We start from the raw sequence: 25,357 nt of genomic DNA on the forward strand, positions 1-25,357 counted from the left end.
ATGAGGGTTTTAAAAGGGAGTGACCCTTAGTTTTATATGTGAAAGCGTTTTCGAGATATCGACCAAAATGTGGACCAGGGTGACCCAGAACATCATCTGTCGGGTTTCGCTAATTTATATATATATATGTAATACCACGAACAGTATTCCTGCCAAGATTCCAAGGGCTTTTGATTTCGCCCTGCAGAACTTTTTCATTTTCTTCTACTTAATATGGTAGGTGTCATACCCATTTTGCAAAGGTTTTTTCTAAAGTTATATTTTGCGTCAATAAACCAATTCAATTACCATGTTTCATCCCCTTTTTCATACTTGGTATACAATTATGGCATTTTTGTTCATTTTTCGTACCTATCGAAAAAGTGGGCTTGGTTATAGTCCGATATCGTTCATTTTAAATAGTGATCTGAGATGAGTGCTCAGGAACCTACATATCAAATTTCATCAAGATACCTCAAAATTTACTCAAGTTATCGTGTTAACGGACGGACGGACGGACGGACATGGCTCAATCAAATTTTTTTTCGATCCTGATTATTTTGATATATGGAAGTCTATATCTATCTCGATTCCTTTATATATGTACAACCAACCGTTATCCAATCAAACTTAATATACTCTGTGAGCTCTGCTCAACTGAGTATAAAAAACATATACATACAATGAAGAAATAGAGAGAGAGGTATACAAATCATTTGGCAAAGTGTTGCATATCTTCGTGTTTGAAACGGGTTGTGTGTTTTCAAACCTCTAATCGCTATTGGTAGATTATTCCAAAGGCGAACTATGAAAACAAAAAACTGTCGCTCGGTAACCGAGCAAGTATATTTCATGCTACAGATAGCGAGTGATCGAGAGGATCTCATGAAACTAAAACGCTCCTTCAAATAATCTGGCTCATGTGTAACTATGACTTTATGTAAAAATGTTAAGCTTCTGAGTTTTAAGAGATTTTCAAATGAGATGGAAAATATTTTTAGAGCAAAAGTTGAAATGTGATCATAACGTTTAACAGTGTAAATATACCTAGCCACGTTGTTGTATAGGATATTAAGTTTCCTCCTACCCATGCTATCACAACCGGCATATTGTTCACAGCCATATAGCAATGTCGGTTAAGGTACGCTTTAGCTAGAAGTAGGCGAATTTTAGGTGGTGTGAACTGCTGGACACTCCATAGGGATCTCAGCATTCCATACACGTGGCCTACATTAGTGATTATTTGGTTGTTCCATGTTAGCGGTCTATTGAAAATTACACCCAGATTTTTACAGTGTCTACATATTTTATAACAGTGTTATTCAACTTTATCTCGTGAAAATTTGCGAGGTCAAATCGTTTTTTATATATTGCGATACATTGGGACTTGTTTGGGTTCAAGATTAGGCCATTATAGAAGCCCAAGTGTAGATCTGATCTAGGTGGATGTTTATGTTCCCAATGCAAGCATTTATGGAATCCAATTTATTTGAGTTTTATGCATAAAAGTGTGTGATCTACAGAGTCGAAAGCTTTGGAGTGATCAAGTAGAGTTAGAAATGTTACGTTAATTTTGTCTATATTTCACCTTATATTATCGGGACCTTTAGAAGAGCAGATTAATACTGGCTAAGCAGTGAGTTATTATAAATGAAGTATTTGATTGTGCATTAGGTGTTTAAGAACCTTATAACCTATAGATAAGAATGGTAAAATGGCAATTGGCCTAAAGTCGCCATTGGGTTTCTTAACCGGAATGATTTTAGATTTTTTCCAGCAGTTTGGAAAGCTCGCCGTAAATAAAACTGTATTGAAAGGGTAAGTAAGGTATGGTAAGATCTTTGGGAGTAAGCGCTTCAAAAACTTCGGGTGAATCCCGTCGAAACCCGTGGCGTCAGATTTTATGCTAAGTATAGCTTGAACAACATCGCACTCATCACCACTCTTAAAACTGAAATTAGGCGCAGCTAAGCTACCTTTATCATTGTAACGGTCATAGCATATATTACTATTACATACCGACAAATCGACAAATTTTTCGTTTAAATCGTTGATGTCCAGGGATTCATCATTAAAATTATTTTTAGCACCAATGCCTATTTCACGAATACGTTTCCATATTTGACTGGAGCCTATGGCCGAGTTGAATTGGCTTTCATAAAACGCCATATACGACCGATCTAATCCGTTTTTTCAGGCAACAATGTGTGCCATATACGAAAGAATATGGTGAAGTTTGAAGTTTCAATCTGATAAATTGAGGAAGATATGACAAAAATTCTCTTTTTCTGAAAATTCGGTTGTATGGAGGATATATGCTATAGTGGTCCGATCCGACAAATGTCTAATCGGACACCTAAATACACCCGATCACCAAATTTTATCAAGATATCTCAAAAATTGAGAGACTAGTTTGCATACAAACAGACAGACGGACATACAGATAGACGGACAGACGGACATGGCTAAATCAACTCAGCTTTTCATCCTGATCATTTCGGTATACTTATGGTGGGTCTATCTATTTTCCTTTAAGGACTTTCAATTTTGAGATTCGTGCCAAAGTTAATATACCCTTTCATTTTCATGAAAGGTATAAAAAATTGATAAACATGGTTAAACACTGCCTGATTTCTCATTCACCTGATATAATATGAATAAAGATATACAATGTGTAATTGGTGTAAATATGTACTTATCGCACATGAACATACTTATGTATATACATATGTACCAACATGTATGAATGTATATCTACAATGGAATTTGTGCTATTTTTAACACAATCCTCCACTTATGAATGAATTAAATAAATATATTTAACGGTATATATGAATATGATGCGGTTGACGCGATACTTTCAATAGGTACTATGCTCGATTTACATGTCACAGATCTTGGGTTCGAGACCCACTATAACTTGCTATGATTACTGCATATTAGACTCTCATTAAAGGTTTGTCTAGACGTGATCGTCTTTCGGCAATGATCGGTTAGCTCTCAGGCCCGGGTTTTCAGTGCAAGTTTTAACTTCAGTTAAAGTTGCTAGAGTTAAACTTTGCCAATTTGTGCGATAACATACAATTTTGCTACTCATCTCAGCCAGCTTAAGCGGCCGAACCTATTCTAGTGAACTTTAATTGGAGCTTAAACTCGCACTGCAAAGCCGGACATGCGTTTATACTACGTGTGCTCTACAAACAAATTCCTATTATATTTATCGGAGTCCATCAAATTATAAAAAAAAAATTGCGAAGTTTGGACTAAAACGAGTTAGCGTTAAATTAGCTCAAAATTGATATTATTCGTATGAGTATGACATTTGCAAACTTATTAAAATGATCTAGTAAAATGCCTACTAATCTAAATGTGCGAATAGATTGTGCGTGTGTCTGATAACCTTTGGCCTTTGTTGCATTATCCTCATAGAGAATAAACCTATTTATGATGGTATGTTAGCGAAGGTGCATATGTATTTTCAAGTACAGTGGTGGTAAAAAGAAAATCACCAAAATGCACTTACGGTCAAAAAACAAGTCGATGAAATTTTTTTCCCTGTTACGGCGTTCCTACGGTCACTACATCTACGCAACGAAAATGTATAGTTAATGTGGTTAACATCGATAATTCCTCAACTCATTAAGTGATATATTGAGGCTAAAAAATTGCAAAGTCCCTAGCAGGAGATTCGGGCCGCAATATGTTGAATAAATGACTTTATCCACCCGTTATCAAAGTGGACGATCACGAAAGGCCACTGAACGCGTTGATAAGAATATTGTCATGATAGTTCTTCTGAGCCAGAAACTTCCGCGGATTTGAAGTATAGTATGAACATAAAAACTATAATCGCATTGGTCCACAGTCACATGAGGCAAAATAATTAATCGATCCCTGGCTAAAAGAAAACCAGCTTCTTACCACAAAAAAAACTTCTCCCGACTAAGCTGGTTCTGCGTGAAAAGAAACGGGTTTTATTATACCTGCGGACGAGTCGTATTCTCTGTTTAATGCAAAATAAATATATTCAATTAAGATTTGTAATGCGCAGTTAAGCGCAAAAGTACAAAAATATGGATATCACAACTGTGTTCACATTACTGTGCCCGATTAGCCCCCCCAATTCTTGATGAAAAGGCGTCGTTAATGCAACCAATGTATTATTAGCCATCATCCGGTGGCAAAATCCTGAGCCAGATAAATAGTTTTGCATGTAAATGCAACAACAACGATTTAAGCCAGATAAATCCAAATAGAAGTCTGTTTCAATTTGTGAGCCAGATAATTTGTTAATTACTTCTTTTTAGTTTGGCAACGCTGCCTTTAATAAACCTACTTTTTCAAAAATAGATGTCGCTGCTTGGCCTTTCGCGTATGAGTTAAATTAAAAACAGCGGCGACATCTGCCTATCACATTTCACGTGTGCGAAAATTTCACGACATCTGCTTCTCAAGTCTCTCAATGATCCAGAGCATTCCCGTGAGAATTGAACGTGAGCCGGAGCTGTAAAACTCACTGGAAGACGGCAATTAACAAGCAACTCCAGTGGCGTAGTGAGAGGCTGCATCTTTCCCCGGGCGCTACTCACAGGGGCACCAAATGGTCCGCAAAGCAGAGCTTCCTGGATAATTTGTATTTTTATTATAACTGATTTCTGAAAAAAAAAATTTTGTTCTATACTAAAAATTGCATGCATATATGCGGAACCCTTGCGACAGGTTGTGAAATAATTGAAAGCATATATCTTTTTTTATCTCGTTCAACGTTACGATGCTTTAACAAAAACTGTCAAACGTGAATCTGAAACACAATGGAGCTCCAGAGTACAAACGGTTAGCGTTATCGTCGATGGGCTAGAGATTGTAGTATAACACTTCGAACAATTAGCAGAGTACACTAGGGGTATTCCATCCCATTTCGACCAATTTTGAACCCGACCCCTTTAGAATTGGCTGAAAGTTTTTCTTCTTTTTCTAGCTTACGAAAGACGTTTTTCAGAAGTTTTTCAAATTTTTTCATCCAACTCAAAAAAAGTTATGATTTTTTTAAAAAAACACCGTTTTTGTTTTCAAAATGCTATAACTTTTTCAAAAATTGACCGTTTGGTATCTTTTTGTTTTTAAATGTACTTTTCGGAAAAAATTCAAAAAAATTTTTAAAGTTTTTGTTTTTGTAATTTTTCAGTTTTTCGAGATTTTTCGAATTTCGCCCTTTTTTTCTCATAAAAAACTTCAATCAATTCTGCAATCATCCCCACTAATACCGGAGTGGGCCGAGCATTTTTTTTGTTTTTATTTAATTGAAAAAAAACTTTAAAATTTTTTTGTATTTTTTCCGAAAGTGCATTTAAAAACATATTAAAAAAAATAAAAAATGATCCCAAACGGCCAATTTATGAAAAAGTTATATCATTTTGAAAACAAAAACGGTTTTTTTTTTTAAATTCATAACTTTTTTTGAGTTGGATGAAAAAATTTGAAAAACTTCTGAAAAATGTCTTTCGTAAGCTAGAAAAAGGAGAAAAACTTTCTGCCAATTCTAAAGGGGTCGGGTTCAAAATTGGTCGAAATGGGATGGAATACCCCACTAACACCACATGTGACACCAGTAGCGAAGGTACAGTTCTGTTGCAAAATATACTAAATGTTAGTTTCACAACATTAGTTCATTTCTGGTATGATATCTTAAGTAGGATTCATCGTGTGCAGCTCAGATTACAAGATTCAGGGATGAATTTTAAAGAAGCGTATCATGATCTTAAATCCTTAGCGACTGAACTATGCGAAATTCCAGACACTCTCTGTGAAGAAGCAATAAAAAAAGCGAAGCGTGTAAGAAGGCGCTGCAAAATGCCCGGAGAATCTGAAATTTCTAGCGTTATGAATAGTATTCTGGATCGTCTCCAACAAGAAATACGTACAAGATTTACACGACTAAATGACCTTAATTTTGGATTTGGATTTCTCTTAGACGTTGTAAATCAGGATATTAACAAACATCTTAACGACTTGGAAAGAAATTGTAAGAACTTTGGTGAATTTTATAATACAGATTCCGATGGAACAGAATTTTTATTGAAATATGTGACTGCAAGACATAACTTTGCAGTAGAAAAGTAATTGAACCTAAAACTCAAAAAGGAAAAAAAATATTTTGCCCAGGGCGCAAGAAAACCTCACTACGCAACTGAGCCACTCCCATGGTTTGTATTGCGTTCCACATCATTACATAGGAATAGTCATTCACAGTTACCTTAAAGCAGTTGTGACTCAATCTTTCTGTGTTTTTGGGACTTAGTACGCATCGCGAACCTTTACTGAAAAAATTTTATTTTACACTCATAAATGAACATAAATCATAGTCAATAGTTCCTTACCCAATTTATGTTTCGTAATACCAGCTAGCGTGCTGGGTCGCTTTTTTGTGGTGAGAAGCGGGTTTTTTTTTAGCCATAGGCCATTAAGGGACCCCACACCCTTGCCATTTTATTTTCACGTTTATACTATCCGTCAGCTGCGTGACAATTTCTGTGCCAGTTTTAAATGTGTTCAGAAGAACTATCTTGATAATATCCCTATCATAGCGTTAAGTGGCCTTTCGTAGTCATCCGCTTCCAGAACGAGGGGATAAAGTCAGCGATTCTATATATTTCACCTATAATCTCCTTAGGGATGAATCATTGCTATGTACATCGTCTACGGTATTTTTATTTCGGGTGATTTGCGGTTTGTAGACAATGGTATGATCGATCATTCCATGAAAATGGTAAACTACAATCGCGGGACCAATTTCAGTAGAGCTTTTTTCGCATTAGTACGCGCACACCATCTCAACAAAAATTCCTAAAGTTTTCTCTGTAAACTTACCCAATAAAATCTCCACGGTAGCTTCGCTCATATAATCATGACAATCAAATGTTTTACCACCTTCAGATCGCAATTTATGTACAACATTTCGCGAGTTCTCATTAAATAGATCAATGAAGCTTTTCAAAACATTCAAATGAAATGTTGGAGCTATTGGTTTTCGATGAACTCGCCATTTTGCACCTAAGATGTTAAATGGAAAAATAAACATTAAAAATTTGGGGTATTTGTTCAAATTTCTAGAGTAACAAGTAAGGAAGGTTAAGTTCGGGTGTAACCGAACATTACATACTTAGTTGAGAGCTATGGTGACAACATAAGGGAAAATAACCATGTAGGAAAATGAACCGAGGGAAACCCTGGAATGTGTTTGTATGACATGTGTATCAAATGAAAGGCATTAAAGAGTATTTTATGAGGGAGTGGGCCATAGTTCTATACGTGGACGCCATTTAGAGATATAGCCATAAAGGTGGATCAGGGTTGACTCTAGAATGCGTTTGTACGATATGGGTATCAAATGAAAGATGTTAATGAGTATTTTAAAAGGGAGTAATCCTTAGTTCCATAGGTGGACGCATTTTCGAGGTATCGCAATAAAGGTGGACCAGGGGTGACTCTAGACTTTGTTTGTACGATATGGGTATCAAATCAAAGGTGTTAATGAGTATTTTTAAAAGGGAGTGGGCCTTCGTTTTATAGGTGTTCGCCTTTTCGAGATATCGCCATAAAGGTGGACCAGGGGTGACTTTAGAATTTGTTTGTATGATATGGGTATCAAATGAAAGGTGTTAATGATTATTTTAAAAGGGCGTGGGGCTTAGTTCTATAGGTGGACGCCTTTTCGAGATATCGCAATAAAGGTGGACCAGGGGTGACTCTAGAATTCGTTTGTGCAATATGGGTATCAAACGAAAGGAGTTAATGAGTATTTTAAGAGGGAGTGGGCCTTAGTTCTATAGGTGGACGCATTTTCGAGGTATCGCAATAAAGGTGGACCAGGGGGACTCTAGACTTTGTTTGTACGATATGGGTATCAAATGAAAGGTGTTAATGATTATTTTAAAAGGGCGTGGGGCTTAGTTCTATAGGTGGACGCATTTTCGAGGTATCGCAATAAAGGTGGACCAGGGGTGACTCTAGACTTTGTTTGTGCAATATGGGTATCAAATGAAAGGAGTTAATGAGTATTTTAAGAGGGAGTGGGCCTTAGTTCCATAGGTGGACGCATTTTCGAGGTATCGCAATAAAGGTGGACCAGGGGTGACTCTAGAATTCGTTTGTGCAATATGGGTATCAAACGAAAGGAGTTAATGAGTATTTTAAGAGGGAGTGGGCTTTAGTTCTATAGGTGGACGCATTTTCGAGGTATCGCAATAAAGGTGGACCAGGGGGACTCTAGACTTTGTTTGTACGATATTAGTATCAAATGAAAGGTGTTAATGATTATTTTAAAAGGGCGTGGGGCTTAGTTCTATAGGTGGACGCATTTTCGAGGTATCGCAATAAAGGTGGACCAGGGGTGACTCTAGACTTTGTTTGTACGATATGGGTATCAAATCAAAGGTGTTAATGAGTATTTTTAAAAGGAAGTGGGCCTTCGTTTTATAGGTGTTCGCCTTTTCGAGATATCGCCATAAAGGTGGACCAGGGGTGACTTTAGAATTTGTTTGTATGATATGGGTATCAAATGAAAGGTGTTAATGATTATTTTAAAAGGGCGTGGGGCTTAGTTCTATAGGTGGACCCCTTTTCGAGATATCGCCATAAAGGTGGACCAGGGGTGACTCTAGAATTCGTTTGTGCAATATGGGTATCAAATGAAAGGTGTTAATGAGTATTTTAAAAGGGAGTAATCCTTAGTTCCATAGGTGGACGCCGTTTCGAGATATCGCCATAAAGGTGGGCCAGGGGTGACTCTAGAATTCGTTTGTGCAATATGGGCATCAAACGAAAGAAGTTAATGAATATTTTAAGAGGGAGTGGGCCTTTCTGGACCAGGGGTGACTCTAGACTTTGTTTGTACGATATGGGTATCAAATGAAAGGTGTTAATGAGTATTTTTAAAAGGGAGTGGGCCTTCGTTCTATAGGTGTTCGCCTTTTCGAAATATCGCCATAAAGGTGGACCAGGGGTGACTCTAGAATGAGTTTGTACGATATGGGTATCAAATTAAAGGTATTAATGAGAGTTTTAAAAGGGAGTGGTGGTAGTTGTATATGTGAAGGCGTTTTCCAGATATCGACCAAAATGTGGACCAGGGTGACCCAGAACATCATCTGTTGGATACCGCTACTTTATTTATATATGTAATACCTGCCAAGATTTTAAGGGTTTTTTATTTCGTCCTGCAGAACTTTTCATTTTCTTCTACTTAATATGGTAGGTGTCACAACCATTTTATAAAGTTTTTTCTAAAGTTATATTTCGCGTCAATAAAACAATCCAATTACCTTACCATATTTCATCCCTTTTTTCGTATTTGGTATAGAATTATGGCATTTTTTTCATTTTTCGTAATTTTCGATATCGAAAAAGTGGGCGTGGTCATAGTCGGATTTCGTTCATTTTTCATACCAAGATAAAGTGAGTTCAGATAAGTACGTGAACTGAGTTTAGTAAAGATATATCGATTTTTGCTCAAGTTATCGTGTTAACGGCCATGCGGAAGGACAGACGGACGACTGTGTATAAAAACTGGGCGTGACATCAACCGATTTCGCCCATTTTCACAGAAAACAGTTAACGCCATAAAATCTATGCCCCTACCAAATTTCAAAAGGATTGGTTAATTTTTGTTCGACTTATGGCGTTAAAAGTATCCTAGACAAATTAAATGAAAAAGGGCGGAGCCACGCCCATTTTTAAATTTTCTTTTATTTTTGTATTTTGTTGCACCATATCATTACTGGAGTTGAATCTTGACATAATTTACTTATATACTGTAAAGATCTTAAATTTTTTGTTAAAAGTTTACTTTAAAAAAAAAAATTTTTTAAAAGTGGGCGTGGTCCTTCTCCGATTTTGCTAATTTTTATTAAACGTACATATAGTAATAAGAGTAACGTTCCTGCCAAATTTTATCATGATATCTCCAACGACTGCCAAATTACAGCTTGCAAAAGTTTTAAATTACCTTCTTTTAAAAGTGGGCGGTGCCACGCCCATTGTCCAAAATTTTACTAATTTTCTATTTTGCGTCATAAGTTCAACTCATCTACCAAGTTTCGTCGCTTTATCGGTCTTTTGTAATGAATTATTGCACTTTTTCGGTTTTTCGAAATTTTCGATATCGGAAAAGTGGGCGTGGTTATAGTCCGATATCGTTCATTTTAAATAGCGATCTGAGATGAGTGCTCAGGAACCTACATACCAAATTTCATCAAGATACCTCAAAATTTACTCAAGTTATCGTGTTAACGGGCGGACGGACGGACGGACGGACGGACATGGCTCAATCAAATTTTTTTTCGATCCTGATTATTTTGATATATGGAAGTCTATATCTATCTCGATTCCTTTATATATGTACAACCAACAGTTATCCAATCAAACTTAATATACTCTGTGAGCTCTGCTCAACTGAGTATAAAAATAGAGAAAGTAGCAGCAATATACACGTATACGGGTCGTTCCGTCTCAACTTACCACCTTTATTCGAATTTTCTTGCGAATTTTTCGCGATTTTTTTCCATTTTTCTAATCTTTTCTCTGTTCTAATAATCTTATTAAAATAATAAATGTGTGATATTCAAATTTTTGGATGGCCAAACAAACCAGAACTGCTGCAGAGATTTGGATGAAATTTGAGACACAGATAGCTTAGGATCAGGGCGTTACACTGATATGTGAACAATTATTTTTTATTATCTTTTTAATTACTTCATCTTAGCCAATGATATCTAGTGCATCAAACATATAGATCGAGGTGTAATGAGTTTTGGAAAAGTTAGTAATGCAGCAAAAACGGCTTAATATGTATATTTGGGTCAGACCAATAACTTTTATTATATTTGTCATACAGATCTGCATCTATCTAGGCAATTTTGGTAAATAAAGTAGTTCGGCTTACTCTAGCTAAAGACATAGAAGCATCTTTACCGCTTTTGTTTTTACCAAGTTTGTTTTTATCTCGGGCAAAACAGAAAACTGTGAGTAGGTAACCGCCGTCATTACAAGCTTCAGTATCGGCATACCTCCGATAAATGAATGGACGCCATACCGGGAAGTGGGGGATGAACTTGGTCAGGAATGGATGAAAATGTGGGGGACATTCTGTCACGTTCTCGATAAAAGCCACATATTCGAATTACGCTGCTGATCTTCACTGTGACTTTTTACTAGTTTAGTATGGCAAAATTAAAAAAATAAAAATATTAAAATTCTCCTAAATCTTTATTTTTTAGTATGCTATGTAAAAGTGTTCAAATTAATGTGAGAGATTTCGAGATACCGATCCCTGATATGCTCGAATTATTTTATATTTGTTTCTCCGATCTCTTAGCTAGAATAGGCACCTGTGAGCTGAACGTGACAGACGGTAAAGGCTTTAGAGCTGAGCACTTTTGGTCAGCTCCTGGAAAGATGGGCATTGACTAAGCTGTGAAAAATGCTGGTCAGATGCTTCATCTGCATGTTCTAGATATTTTTCTGCCCATATAACAACGGTGCCCGCTCAGCTGATCTAATTGGGCTCACTAAAGTACTTTCAATAGAAATCCGCGTGATACAACTTAGTTATCACCTTTTGCTGACACTATATACAGAATTGATATCGAAGTACACCTTTTGCTCAAACGGAATAAAGACAGGCGAGCTTGGTTCAGACATGCGGAGTTCTCAGATCGCCGATAAAACCGTGACTAAGAGTAGGTGAAGGAGGGATTTAAGGGTTTTTTTGAGGAAAATTGTGAAACCCACCACAACTAGGCGAATCTTGTTGCAAATTAAAAAGTGTGCGTACCTTTATACAGGAGAAAGAAGAGACCGCGCACGGTGGGATATTTGATCAATCTAGCTGGCCAAAAGGCGATTTTTCAAAATAAAAAAATTTTTTTTTTTAATATACTCTCTGGCGTTTCTAGATGTCCACTGAATAGTATATATACAACAAGAGCCGTCTGCAAATTCAACGGAGCTAACCACGCACATCTAAAGTTGTATAAAAATTGTGTGCAGTTCGATGTATTTTTGGATAAAATAGCAATGTACCCTTCTAACCCAAATACTTGTACACTTATTTAGCATTAATCAAATCGAATGTGTTATAAATTCATTTGTTAGATTTTTTATACCGCATGTTTTAACTGAGTTATTCTACTTGTATTACTACCACTTTTCAATATTAATTTTTTTAAAAACCCTGCACACAAAATGACATATCATGTCAGTAATTTTTTGGCGGTTCATAAGCTTGCGTTTGTTTCAAAGTTTAATAACAAAAACGGCTGCGCACACCCGCGATTTTTTGAGTGGTGATCAATTTTGAAAGAGATTGATACCCTTATTGGCATATCTCAATTTTTTTAACTTAAAAAAGGTGGCAACCTTGTGAAAACATCCTCAAACTGTAATACTATATCGATGTACCAAATTTCCTTCAAATCGGTTAGCCGTTTCCGAGATGATAGTGGCTATACAAAGAAATATAAAAAAGAATGTGAGATGGCAACCCTAAGTGGCTGCCCTACTTAAAAATGTCAGTAGAACAGCGGAGTAAAATACCTTTCGTTTGATACCCATATTGATATAGATATCTCATGTAATGCCAAAAAATTAGCCCGGGTCCATCCGAAACCGGTGGTCTGATCTATAGTAATTCTGCGCGGAACACCGTGAGTTTACTGTCAAATATTTCCCTTCATAACAATGAAGTGAGGCAACTACTTTTTGAACAGAAATAACGGCTGTTTTAATTTAAATACCCCACCGTGCGTGGGGGGTTGACGAACTGGAAGGTTAGACCTTGTCGTATCAACTGGAAGGTTACACCTTGTCGATATCAGCCGCTACTCTATCTAAGGCAACTTAATCTTCCAGCGAGTAAGAGTTTATCGCAGGTGGGGGACTGATGAACTTATTTACTTATTTGTGCTAAATGGTTGGATATTGGAGTTATATTTTGTCAAAAAATCTGTTATTTCTGCTCGATCAGTGTCTAGTGTACGAAGCTCAGGTTAGGGCCATTAAGTACATGGAAATAGTTGGCTATCAGGCACCCCTTTTATTGTTATGGAGCTTCCTCTTCTGGAAAAAATGTTACCTTTATGTTCTAAATTTGGAGTGGGGACATTGCACTAACCCAACAAACCCTGAAGTCAGTTAAGGAAGAAGAATAGGTAACCACCCCTGTTCTCGAAAATCTAACTTTAGAGGACGATTGGTGAAACTGAGCGTTCTCAAATAAAATGGGACCTAAATATCAAATCGAAGAATGTTATTGTTCTCCAATCCAACTTTAACGTATTTCTTCAATGACTTCCTAATATAAATTTAATGTGCAATATTCCTATAATCATTCTCGACTCGATTACTAGTTCTCTAGAGATAACACGTATTATCCAGCGTGTCAATATAAAAATTCTCAAACGTTAGAGACTGTGCATGCTGCGAAGGGAGCCCATGCATTGCTTCAGTATTCGGTTTCATTTCTTACGGCAAAGTGCGAAAAAATTTTATAAAATTTCCTACAGGGTACGCTTTATATCTCACTCAATCCATACAGTATTAAAATGAAAACCCTCATCTTATGTAGCTCCTATGTGTAGGTAACTCATATAAAGGCACGAGCAAACCCACGCACGTTACTTTTAATATTAGCTGTGTTTGTTTTTTTACATTTATATACATATACGCTTAAACTTTATATGGACTGCTAAGCGTTAAACTTTATCTACGCTTCTGAAATTTCTGCGCAGAAAATTAGTACTCCTAAATTTCACTACGCATTATACTCTGATGCAACTGAAATATGTGTCTATGTATGTTTCACCTCAACACTTATTCTATGTATTACCTCTAAAAATGGTGTGTGTCCACTATTCACCGCAACCGATTCAGCTATATGTTAAACAGTATGGCTGGCCAAGAGAGGTTTGTGACAGCGCTTTTCGGTACAACAGGTTCTGTTGCAAGTTATTTACCACTGCCGCTAGATAGGTCTCCTAAACATTATCTAAGTGACCCGCAAACGTAGACGAATATACGTGTAAAAAAAACACGGCTACTTGTGATGTAACGTTTTTCAAGAAATCTCTACATTCGTTCACAAATTTACCGCCAGTACATTTCCACATACTTACAAGGAGTTATGTTTGCGTAAACCTTGCACGTTTATTATACAAAAACAAATTAATAATATTTATTTTTATGCAATCGACTACATTTTTATGAATTAACACTAATGCATGCCAAAAACATTTGTATGTATGGCTGTATGCATTTTATGACTATGAATTAGGCAAACACATAACACATACATACATAGATACGTACGTCCATATAACACCTCCCCCACTTTCTCATTAGAAATGTTGCACTTTTAATTTGTTTTGCCGCTTTTGCTTATTTATTGGGTTTCTATGTTGTCATAAGTATGTCTGTATGTATATACATGTACATATGTACATAATTATTTAAGTTGACGGGGAGCTAGACAAATTTGCTATAAATTATTTGAATTTTAATTTGTTTATCTTACTGTGTAGCCATAAAAAGTGTAAACAATACATATACAAATTTTAAACAAAATAAATGATTAATCCATTAAATTTTTTAAAATATTTCGGCGCACAAATGTAGCGGCTAAAAATTTCACACTACCCAGCGAAAATCTGAGCCCTATATATAGTGCTTATTTCATATGGCCAAAAGGCTTAAGGTCTTTATTTTTCTGTACTTATGTCATCAGGCATACGGTTTATGTGAATATAACGTTATGTATAAAGGATTACATAAGGGATTATTTTAAGCCATTAGGAGGAATTTAACCACCCTATTATAAGGCTTATTTCACATTTAAAACAAGGCTTGCATAGGACTTAAATAAGACACCATCTGACTTTGAGTTCCTTAAGTCAGCTATTACAAAACATCATTTATGTATAGAGTGGTCATCTCTGGCAGTCTAAGCTTTGGTGATTCGACGGGCGAATAGTTTTTTTTGGTATAATTATATTATTTGTTATTTATGTGGACTGTGTGTTATTTTAGAGAGAGGTCGCTATTATAGGCTTACGCCAATCGCTAATGCGGCGTAGGCACTATTATATACCGGCGGCGGCGGCGTGAGCAGCGCGCCGATGTACGCTGGTGTTCTTGTTTTAAATAAGTTTTTTCTATTTAAAAAAATAATATTTAGGAAAGGTTTTCTTTGTATGTATTTAAGGGAAGCAACGTATGGGCGATTTCGGATAGATCCGGGGGTTTTTCCTCAAAATCTCGCGGATCGTTCAAAAAATTTCAAGAGCAGCTCCTTGCGGAGGGAATTTCCTTCATTCACTTACTCCAGGGAGGCTTCGAAGCTAGCCCCGGTCTAAGGGACTGGTACTGCTGAGTTTGCCGAAAAAAATTTAAGTACCTTAAATGGTCACACTTTTGTCTGTATGTCTCGTACAAAGCGTAGTTTCACCGAAGGATATGTTCTGGTCTAACTTCTAATACTCGTTATCGACGCGATTTCTTTAAATTATTTGTGACCCCTTGCTGGTTACGCACAAAGGCGAATTACGGTTGCTATTAATGGTCTTTTAATATTCATGGCACAGTTTTAAGGATGAGCACCAACGCTGACCTATTGTTAACCGCGCCAAAGGGGGCATCTAGTCTTTTCGGCTGTTTTAAGGGATATAATTCCCGAAGTGCGAACAGTAGCAATCCTGTCCACCAACAGTCGCTATCACGCCTCCTGGACCTCATACAACATGCCAGCACAGAAGCTATAGGACTGCGACTTCGAACTCATACCGTCGTGAACGTCACTAGAATCTCTATGTATAGCTCCGAAAACTTTCTAACGGATTTTTTTTTGGCGCGCTATACTGCCGAGCACTACCAGAGAAACACCTTGAAACGTTAAGGCGTAACTATTCGGCCAAGGATGCCGACCTCGAAATCATAAGCAGTCCAAGTGGATATTATTACGTAACTCCTCATTGGTAAAAATAGTATAATCCTACATAATTTAAAGTTAATAAAATAAAAGGACCCTGGATACCTTTTTGTTTTTAATGCAGACCAAAATTTGCAGACGTTTGTGTTCGAAACATTGATTTCAATAGTCTTCGCTAAACCAAAATGATAATTTAAAATGAAAGTCAACAGATTTTAAATTGAAAGATGTTAAGGTTATACGCTCAGCTCGGACTGTTGTTTTCCGGACTTTTGCTACAAGAATTCATTATGAATAACCGCGTAGCTTCAGTTTTCAAACTAGTTCGACTGTCGACTATGTTAGAGTAGTAGCACACCCGGTCATTTGTTCGACTGTATGGGAAAACTTTTGCTTCACCACTTTGAGTATTAACATATGTAACAGGAGCCTAAACGTGTATGTGATATTTAAACTTGGTTGATAGGCTAGAATCACTGTGATTCACTCCAAGGGACTAGTTGGGATAGGGCCGCCAACTTTAAGAAATGTCAAAACGGGAGACTTGGGTGTTGAATGATGAAGTGTGAAAAACAAAATTAACACATCGGACGCTATAAACAACAGATGTTTGAATATAAGGCCAAGTGATTTTTCAAACCCTTCTATCTTCAACTTAAGTATGAAGTGAGACCTACTAAAGGATTTTGCATAATTGATTTCGCTTATTATTCCCAATCGGAATAAGAATTTTTGAAAAATCAGCATTTTTTTCGGGTAACTTGCTTTTTTAACAACATAAGGACAATTTGAAAGCATTTTCGACTTGGGTCATTTTATTTGAATTGCTTGTGCCTTCTTAATTTTTTTTAAAAATTATGCAAAGTGAGCATTAAATTTTTTATATAATTTTTCTTTTAGTGTTTTGTTTTAATAAATTGGTGAATTGGGTGATGCAAAATCTGTGTTAAGCTGGCATTGAAAGCGCCTGTTTTTATACTCAGTTGAGCAGAGCTCACAGAGTATATTCAGTTTGATTGGATAACGGTTGGTTGTACATATATAAAGGAATCGAGATAGATATAGACTTCCATATATCAAAATAATCAGGATCAAAAAAAATTTGATTGAGCCATGTCCGTCCGTCCTTCCGTCCGTCCGTCCGTCCGTTAACACGATAACTTGAGTAAATTTTGAGGTATCTTGATGAAATTTGGTATGTAGGTTCCTGAGCACTCATCTCAGATCGCTATTTAAAATGAACGATATCGGACTATAACCACGCCTACTTTTTCGATATCGAAAATTTCGAAAAACCGAAAAAGTGCGATAATTCATTATAAAAGACAGATAAAGCGACGAAACTTGGTAGATGAGTTGAACTTATGACGCAGAATAGAAAATTAGTAAAATTTTGGACAATGGGCGTGGCACCGCCCACTTTTAAAAGAAGGTAATTTAAAAATTTTGCAAGCTGTAATTTGGTAGTCGTTGAAGATATCATGATGAAATTTGGCAGGAACGTTGCTCCTATTACTATATGTACGCTTAATAAAAATTAGCAAAATCGGAGAAGGACCACGCCCACTTTTAAAAAAAAATTTTTTTAAAGTAAAATTTTAACAAAAAATTTAATATCTTTACATTATATAAGTAAATTATGTCAACATTCAACTCCAGTAATGACGTGGTGCAACACAATACAAAAATAAAAGAAAATTTCAAAATGGGCGTGGCTCCGCCCTTTTTCATTTAATTTGTCTAGGATACTTTTAACGCCATAAGTCGAACAAAAATCAACCAATCCTTTTGAAATTTGGTAGGGGCATAGATTTTATGACGTTAAATGTTTTCTGTGAAAATGGGCGGAATCGGTTGATGCCACGCCCAGTTTTTATACACAGTCGTCCGTCTGTCCTTCCGCATGGCCGTTAACACGATAACTTGAGCAAAAATCGACATATCTTTAATGAACTTAGTTCACGTGCTTACTTGAACTCACTTTATCTTGGTATGAAAAATGAACGAAATCCGACTATGACCACGCCCACTTTTTCGATATCGAAAATTACGAAAAATGAAAAAAATGCCATAATTCTATACCAAATACGAAAAAAGGGATGAAACATGGTAAGGTAATTGGACTGTTTTATTGAAGTGAAATATAACTTTAGAAAAAACTTTATAAAATGGTTGTGACACCTATCATATTATGTAGAAGAAAATGAAAAAGTTCTGCAGGGCGAAATAAAAAACCCTTAAAATCTTGGTAGGTATTAGATATATAAATAAATTAGCGGTATCCCACAGATAATGTTCTGGGTCACCCTGGTCCACATTTTGGTCGATATCTGGAAAACGCCTTCATATATACAAATACCACCACTCTCTTTTAAAACCCTCATTAATACCTTTAATTTGATACCCATATCGTACAAACACATTCTAGAGTCACCCCTGGTCCACCTTTGTGGCGATATTTCGAAACGGCGTCCACCTATAGAACTAAGGCCCACTCCCTTTTAAAATACACATTAACACCTTTCGTTTGATGCCCATATTGTACAAACAAATTCTAGGGTCACCCCTGGTCCACCTTTATGGCGATATCTCGAAACGGCGTCCACCTATGGAACTAAGGATTACTCCCTTTTAAAATACTCATTAACGCCTTTCTTTTGATACCCATATTGTACAAACAAATTCTAGGGTCACCCCTGGTCCACCTTTATGGCGATATCTCGAAACGGCGTCCACCTATGGAACTAAGGATTACTCCCTTTTAAAATACTCATTAACACCTTTCATTTGATACCCATATCGTACAAACGCATTCTAGAGTCACCCCTGGTCCACCTTTATGGCGATATCTTGAAAAGGCGACCACCTATACAACAACCACCACTCCCTTTTAAAACCATCATTAATACCTTTAATTTGATACCCATATCGTACAAACACATTTTAGAGTCACCCCTGGTCCACCTTTATGGCTATATCCCTAAATGGCGTCCACCTATAGAACTATGGCCCACTCCCTCATAAAATACTCTTTAACACCATTCGTTTGATGCCCATATTGTACAAACAAATTCTAGGGTCACCCCTGGTCCACCTTTTTGGCGATATCTCGAAACGGCGTCCACCTATGGAACTAAGGATTACTCCCTTTTAAAATACTCATTAACACCTTTCGTTTGATACCCATATTGTACAAACAAATTCTAGGGTCACCCCTGGTCCACCTTTATGGCGATATCTCGAAACGGCGTCCACCTATGGAACTAAGGATTACTCCCTTTTAAAGTACTCATTAACACCTTTCTTTTGATACCCATATTGTACAAACAAATTCTAGGGTCACCCCTGGTCCACCTTTATGGCGATATCTCGAAACCGCGTCCACCTATGGAACTAAGGATTACTCCCTTTTAAAATACTCATTAACTTCTTTCATTTGATACCCATATCGTACAAACGCATTCTAGAGTCAACCCTGATCCACCTTTATGGCTATATCCCTAAATGGCGTCCACCTATAGAACTATGGCCCACTCCCTCATAAAATACTCTTTAATGCCTTTCATTTGATACCCATGCCATACAAACACATTCCACGGTTTCCCTCGGTTCATTTTCCTACATGGTTATTTTCCCTTATGTTGTCACCATAGCTCTCAACTGAGTATGTAATGTTCGGTTACACCCGAACTTAACCTTCCTTACTTGTTTTAAATTACTTTTGAACGGGTAGAAAGAGTTACATTACGCAATTGAATTCTTATAAATGGCAGTGATGCGCATCCGTTGATAACCATTTCGACCATATCCGTCCAATTTTCGAAATGAACAATAAATGGTCTAGACAGTCTTAAATGAGTAGAAAATATAGTACCGCGCCTGACGCCGACACCGCAGCCGCCTCGCCGATATTTTTGACAGTTGGTGGCGGCGTGCAAAAACCGCGAAAATCGGCGGCGTATATCTCTAGTCGCTATGCATCTGTTACACCTTGTATGTATTCATTGGGGGCGATCACCGGGGGCTGTAAGGTGTTGGCTGCGGGTTGAGCCACTTAATTTTGCTCTGAAACTGTCATTTCGTTTAGTCCATACGCCTTATAGGAAGGTTATTATATTTTTCCTAATCGCTTGTAATAATTCTTTATATAAGTCTTGTTTTATATAAACATAACTTTATCTCTCAAATGAACCTTATGCGTAATGACATAAGTACAGAAAATAAGGAGAATTATAAGAATACTCCATACCCTATCCCTACAGAATTAAGGCCTGGCTTTAAGCCTTTTGCATATATGAAATTAGTCTTATATACTTACTTACTGAATTGGCGCTTAACCGTCTAAATGGTTATGGCCGTCCAACAAGGCGCACCAGTCGCTCCTTCGCTCCGCCAACCGGCGCCAATTGGTCACACCAAGGGAGTTTAAATCGTTTTCCACCTGATCCTTCCAACGGAGTGGGGGCCGCCCTCTACCTCTGCTTCCATAGGAGGGTTCCGATAGAAACACTTTCTTGGCCGGAGCATCATCTTTCATTCGCATAACATGGCCTAGCCAGCGCAGCCGCTGCGTTTTAATTCGCTGGACTATGTTGATGTCTGTGGATAGCTCGTACAGCTCATCATTAAATCTTCCTCGGTACTCGCCATCGCCAACGCGTAGAGGTCCATAAATCTTTCGAAGAACTTTTCTCTCGAACACTCCCAAAGCCGCTTCATCTACTGTTGTCATGGTCCATGCTTCTGCCCCATATAGCAGGACTGGTACGATAACTGACTTGTAGAGTATGATTTTCGTTCGCCGAGAGAGGACTTTACTTTTCAATTGCCTACCTAGTCCAAAGTAGCATTTATTGACAAGATTGATTCTTCGTCTAGTCTTATATACGGTTGACATTTTTTGCTGGGGTTTCTCTAGCGCTACCATCAAGGTTGCCGTTTGGATACATTTGGGACACCGGTGTCCCATATGGGTTAAAAATACGGTCATATTGTGCACGTATCACTTAACTTATGTAAACTTAATACCACAATTCAACTGTGCAAATAAGGAAACGAGCAACTAAATACATTTAAATTTTCCATTGAAAAAGAATAACAAAATAATTTACCAAATACGCACTTATTTCATTTCTCTAGAATAAACATAATAACCTTGAATTTGTTATTTTGGTAGATCAAAAGCTGATTAAGAATTTGTATTACGTTTGACGCATTAACCATAAAAAATAAATAATTAGTGCTTTGCTCGATTTATCCCCGAGAAGATATAGGCCGAACTCCTCTTCGAATTTGCGTCTTAGGTTAGGTTAGGTTAGGTTTAAGTGGCTGCCGTCCACATCGGAGCGGCGAATTTAGGGCTTTATAGGCGCATTGTGAAACCACACGGATTTGTTCCTACTCTCCTAATCAAACCACTTCGTTGAGTTTGTGAAGCTAACTAAGCGTCGTGTATTGACCTCAGCTATATCAGTCAGCTCTACGAGAGACATCTTTCCCATAAAACATTGCCTTCTTCTACCGAGCGCTGGGCATTCACAGAGTCCTAAGAGTTTCAGGCTCTTCTTCGTTGACGCAGCTTCTACCATAATCATTAAATGGAGCGCCAATCCTTTGCAGAAATCTGTCCATTCTGGTACGCAGAATCTGTCGAAAATTTCAGTATGGTTGCAGTGAGATCATGTGGTCAGTTTCCTCAGACTAATAGCTGCACATGCTGCATATTTTATGCCTACTATATCTATGGGTAGTAGGTTCAGTATAACATTCATAGACTCCGTTGGCGTTGTGCAGATGGCTGCGCTTATGCATAGTAGTGCAGATCTTTGCATCTTTTGAAGAGCAAGAACCGTCGAGGATTTATTCATGGCGGGCCACCATATCGCCACCCCAATGCAATATCATAAGAAACATACCCCATTTCCGTCCAATTGCCCCTTTACATGTGTGAGGGCACACGTGGCCTTACGGAAACGTTACATGGTGTTTTGTGTCCAGTTCAATTTCTTATGAAGTGTGAGCCCTAGATAGTTGGCGGACTAACTTAACTTAAGCACTGTGTTTGCCAGCACTGGAGTTGAGAGAGGTGGTATCTTATACCTCCTCGTAAAGAGCACCAGCTCCGTTTTATTTGGGTTCACGCCCAGACCATTATCAAGGGCCCATGCTTCGACCCTTCCTAATTCCACCTGCATCATATCGCAGAGAGTTTGTGGAAACTTCCCGCTTATCACCAAGGCAAGGTCGTCAGCATGTGCTATAACTTTACAGCCCCTCTCCTCCTCCATGTCCCTTAGCAGCTGATTCACCGACAACACCCACGGCAGAGGGGATAGGGCTCCACCTTTGGGAGTTCCCCTACTGACGAACCTGCTCACCGATACCCCTGCAAGTTCTGCCTGTACTAACCTGCTAAGCAGAAATTGGTGCACAAGACCCACACAGCTGAGATCTGATGCCCAGATCAGTCAGTACCTTAACGATTGAGTCGGGTTGATGTTATTGAACGCTCCTTCTATATTTAGGAAGGCTGCCAGGCAGTATTCCTTGAACGAGAGTGATGTCCCTATGCACGATGTAATTTCGTACAGTGCCTTTTTCATTGATTTACCCTTCATATAGGCGTGTTGTGCTTCAGAGAGTTGGTCATTCACTGCCTCCATGATATATGTTTCCATCAGCCTCTCCATCACCTATAGTTGAAACGAAGATAGACTGATGGGCCCGAAGTCCCTAGGCACGCTTTGCATGCCTTGGGAATAAATACCACTTTAGATATTTTCCATATACGTGGGATGTGGTTAAGTACCACGACACCTCCTACTATAGCGTATAGCCAGTTAGTGCTGCACTCCACTGATGGTTGCAGTTGTATATGTGTAACTCCTCCCGGCCCTGGAGTTTTGAATGGTTCTAAAGATTGGATGGACCAAGATATCTTATCTCTTGTAATTAGGTTGCGTAGTAAAGGTTGCACTGTTGCTTGTGTCAAGCTTTGTGTATGCCCTGGTTCGTTCCTAGTTGCACCTGGAAAATGTGTATACAGCAGTAAATCCAGGGTTTCTCCCCAGTTGCGGTCCACGAACCATCAGGCCTTTGCAAGCGTCCTGGGGCCGTATTAGCCGATCTGGAAAGTACTTCCCTGAGTCTCCCCCCTTCAGACACTGTTTCCATGCTGCTACAGAAATCTCGCCAAGACGATCTTTCGGCTTTCCTTAGCTCAAACTTATAATTTCTAAGATGTTCTTTGTATACTTCCCAATGCTGCTCATCGCCAGAGGCTTTAGCTGCATTGAAAGCGTTCCTTCTTAACCTGCGAAGGTTTTCGATTTGTGAATTACACCATGGTGGCTTCTTTTTACCCCTCGAATTCTCTTGGGACAGACTTTATCTAGTGCCTTGCGGCATGCCCCCGTGAAGTTATTTGCCAGCCTTTACAGTTCTGGTATGCTACCTGGCGTTTCGGGTACGCTCTCAAGTGGCAATATCTTAACTATTTCCGTATTTTATTCTTCCCAGTTTGTATTTTTAATATTTCTGGTGGCAGCGCTCTGCTTTTTCACCAAGTCTAAGTCGAATTCGATGTAACGATGGCATTGACGGCATTACTATAGATCTTTATAGTAACGGTGTTTAAGCCATAGTTAATCTCGCCTCCGGTTTTCTTCAATACCGATAGCGATTCCTCATTCATTAGGAGGACAGACTGACGTGTGGCTCTGTCCCCTTTCTCCACGTTGACAATCCTCCAGTTGGCGGCTGGCAGCGTCGAGGTGAGGATCCTTATCATATGCAGTATCCTCTCTGGTTCAGCTGGTTTTGCCGGTAGCCACACCCTAGCTCGTGGCCCTGACGGTATATTCTTGAAGTCAACCGTCATGAGCTTCGCTCCAGGGTAGACTTCGCCCAAGGATTCTATCGCCTTTTTGTAGATAGATGCGGACATCTTGTCTCCGCATGCCACAACCTTGATGGTGCCCTGGAACCACCCGGCGTCCTTGCATACCGATGGCGGCCCAAGATTGCGCATAAGCACGTCCAGGGTAATGTTTGAGAGCTCGCTCTTCACCCATTGCCATTTGTATATCTTGACTGCGTCGTCTTCCTGATTGTCGTCAAGGACCCCTAGCAGGATTTTTTCCTTGACCACTTCTGCAAAATAGAGCCCATGCACCTCTTTGATTTGGCAGGCACTACTTCCACCGACCTTGTCCTTTTGGTTGCCGCCTGTAGCTCCCTCCCTTCTGCAAGACGAAAGTCCGGTATCACGTCTTTCGCCCACTTGATGTCTTATAGCATTTCTCCCACGTTATCGCTTCCCGGTCTACTCACGAGGTCTGACATTCGTGCGGATCTTGCTAGAATCCTTGCAGCCGCTCTCCTGTGTTTGTATCCAACTTCACTGGAGTGTGGCCGCTCATTTGGCTTTGTGAAGGTGGTGGTTTTCGGGGGCGGAGCATGCGGGGCTTGCGGACCAGCTTCAACTGAGGCTGCATTCTGCACACCTAATGTGTCTCTGCTCATGCGAAGAGTATCCCGGAGAATACCCCTTTGCCACAAGTTTAGTTGAGGAGAGGGTTCAGACCCGGAATTGCCACTGGTCCTGAACCATCCCCTTTTTTAGCCATAATTTGTGTCTTACTCCCTTAAGATATTTCCTACGAATATGGAGACGGGACCTACACGTTTTATGCCGATTCCAAACGGAAGCTGATGCAAGTAAGATGCATTTTCACTGAAAAGCTTTTCACAATAGAAATATGCTTGGAGCTCAGGACCTTCGGTGTGGTATGCGCAGCACGCTCCCACCACACCACGGCTTCCACTTTTTATCAATAAGTGGTTTGAGATTTTGGCTGGAGTATTATAAGGAATACGCCATACCCCATCCTTACAGAATTAAGGCCTGATGCTTTAAGCCTTTTGGAAATAAGAAATAAGTCTTATATAGGGTTCAAATTTTTCGCTGGGCTTTCTTTAGCGCTACCATCAGGGTGGCCGTTTGGATACATTTGGGACACCGGTGTCCCATATGGGTTAAAAATACCGTCACATTGTACAGGTATCACTTAATTTATGTAAACTTAATACCACAATTCAACTGTACAAATAAGGAAACGAGCAATTAAGTACAATTAAAGTATTCGTTGAATAAGAATAACAAAATAATTTACCAAATATGCACTAATTTCATTTCTCTAGAATAAACATAATAACCTTGAATTTGTTATTTTGGTAGATCAAAAGCTGGTTTAGAATTTGTATTACGTTTAAAGCATTAACCATAAAAAATAAATAATTAGTGCTTTGCGCGATTTATGCCCGAGAAGATTTAGGCCGAACTTCTCGTCAAATTTACGTGTTACTCCCTTTCGATATTCCCTACGAATTTGCAGATGGGAC

At 38.4% G+C, this 25,357-nt stretch overlaps 1 protein-coding gene and 1 pseudogene across 1 annotated transcript in view; both read right to left on the reverse strand.

The window, feature by feature from the left end:
* The window catches only part of Cyp4g15 (Cytochrome P450 4g15), a 168,422-nt gene that overhangs the window by 111,265 nt on the left and 31,800 nt on the right, over positions 1-25,357 (reverse strand). The gene's annotated exons all lie outside the window — the stretch shown is intronic.
* The window catches only part of LOC137251251 (cytochrome P450 4g15-like), a 195,137-nt pseudogene that overhangs the window by 1,193 nt on the left and 168,587 nt on the right, over positions 1-25,357 (reverse strand).

The sequence above is a fragment of the Eurosta solidaginis genome, chromosome 4 (assembly GCF_040869045.1).
Source record: "Eurosta solidaginis isolate ZX-2024a chromosome 4, ASM4086904v1, whole genome shotgun sequence".
NCBI lineage: Eukaryota > Metazoa > Arthropoda > Insecta > Diptera > Tephritidae > Eurosta > Eurosta solidaginis.